Genomic DNA, 2,473 nt, shown 5'->3' on the forward strand with positions numbered 1-2,473 from the left:
TCCATGTCTTTTCTATTGTGAATAGTACTGCAATGAACATATGCATCTTTATAATAGAATGATTTACATTCCTTTTGGTATATCAGCAGTAGTGGGATTGCTGTGTGAAATTGGATTTCTGTCTTTAGTTCTTCAAAGAATTGACACAGCCTTCCACAATGGTTGAACTAATGTACATTCCCACCAACAGTGTATAAGCATTCCTTTCTCTCCACAGCTTCACCAGCATCTGTTATTTTATGACTTTAATAATAGCCATTCTGACTAGAGTGAGTTGGTAACTCATTATGATTTTCATTTATATTTCTCTGATGATCGATGATGTTGAGCTTTTTCATATGCTTATTGGCTGCATATATGCCTCCTTTTGAGAAGTGTCCATTCATGTCCTTTGCTCACTATTTTATGGGGTTGTGTTTTCTTATAAATTTGTTTAAGTTTCTTATAGATGTTGGATATCAGACCTTTGTCAGATGTGTAGTTTGCAAAATTTTCTCTCATTCTGTAAGTTGTCTGTGTAATCTGCTGATAGTTTCTTTTGTTGTGCAGAAGCTCTTTAGTTTAATTAAATCCAACTTGTTAATTTTTGCTTTTGTTGCAATTGCTTTTGCATCTTCATCATGAAATAATTGCCTATTACTTAGTTCAGAATGGTATTGCTTAGGTTGTCTTCCAGGGGGTTCATAGGCTTTGATTTTACATTTAAGTCTTTAATCTATCTTGAGTTAATTTGTGTGTGTGGTCTAAGGAAGGGGTCCAACTTGTATCTTCTGCATATAGCTAACCAGTTATCCCAGGACCATTTATTGAATAGGGAGTCTTTTCCCCATTGTTGTTTTGTCAGCTTTGTTGAAGATAATATGGTCATAGATGTGTGGTCTTATTTCTGGGCTTTCTCTTCTATTTCATTGGTCTATGTGCCAAATGTTTGTACTACTACCATGCTGTTTGGGTTACTGTAGCCATGTAGTATAGTTTGAAGTTGAGTAATGTGATGTTTCCAGTTTTATTCTTTTTACTTAGGATTGCCTTGGCTATTCAGGCTACTTTTTGGTTTCACATAAATTTTAAAATAGTTCATTATAGTTCTGTGAAGAATGTCATTGATATAATAGTTGGATAGAAATAGCACTGAACTTGTAAATTGCTTTGGACAGTATAACCATTTTAATACTGTTGATTCTTCCTATCTGTAAGCATTGGATGTTTTTCCATTTGTTTGTTTCTTCTCTGATTTCTTTGAGTAATATTTTGTAATTCTAATTTTAGAGATCTTACACTTCCCTGGTTATCTGTACTGCTAGGTATTTTATTCTTTTGTGGCAATTGTGAATGGAATTGCCTGTTTGATTTAGCTCTCAGTTTGGCTTTTGTTGGTGTCTAGGAATGCTAGTGATTTTTGTATATTGATTTTGCATCCTGCAACTTTACTGAAGTTGTTTATCAGCTGGAGGAACTTTTGTGCACAGATCATGTTTTTTTTGTAAATATAGAATCATGTCATCTGCAAACAGGGAGAGTTTGACTTTCTCTCTTCCTATTTGGATGTACTTTGTTTATTTCTCTTGCCTGATTCTACTGTCTAGAACTTCCAATACTATGTTGAATAGAAGTGGTGAGAGAGGGCATCATCAGAAGTGCCAGTTTTCAAGTGCTGAGACCAGCTCGGTTGGGGACACCCTAACCCAGTGGCACTAGAGGAATTAAAGACACACACACACAGAAATATAGAGGTGTGAAGTGGGAAATCAGGGGTCTCACAGCCTTCAGAGCTGAGAGCCTCAAACAGAGATTTACCCACATATTTAGTAACAGCAAACCAGTCGTTAGCATTGTTTCTATAGATATTAAATTAACTAAAAGTATTCCTTATGGGAAAAGAAGGGATGGGCCGAATTAAAGGAATAGGTTGGGCCAGTTAACTGCAGCAGGAACACACCCTTAAAGACACAGATTGCTCATGCTTTTGTTTGTGGCTTAAGAATGCCTTTAAGCGGTTTTCCACCCTGGGCCGGCCAGGTGTTCCCTGCCCTCATTCCCGTCAACCACAACCTTCCAGTTTGGATGTTAGGGCCATTATGAACATGTTACAGTGCTGCAGAGATTTTGCTTACGGCCAGTTTCGGGACCAGTTTATGGCCAGATTTTGGGGGACTTGCTCCCAACATGTCTCCCTTCTTTGATTTGCAAAGAGATAAAAGCAAGGGCAGCTTTCTCACGGTGAGCTACTTCTCACAGGAATCGGAATCCTCATCTGCAGACTGTACAAAGACAAACAACATAGATTAAAAGCACCATGATCCTTGAAATCACAGAACTTCCATGTGTTTTTATCCACTTTAATGGGTTACTAGCTGCTAATTTGTCTGCAGCTCCTTTAAGCATTCCAGTTCTTGACATTAAAGTCAGGTGTGCCTGGGATGCTTTAAATATTTGTCCTTTTAATTTTGCTGTATCCAAAAACAAGTTTGTA

This window comes from Rhinopithecus bieti, unplaced genomic scaffold (genome assembly GCF_001698545.2).
Source record: "Rhinopithecus bieti isolate Rb0 unplaced genomic scaffold, ASM169854v2 scaffold_4976, whole genome shotgun sequence".
Classification (NCBI taxonomy): domain Eukaryota; kingdom Metazoa; phylum Chordata; class Mammalia; order Primates; family Cercopithecidae; genus Rhinopithecus; species Rhinopithecus bieti.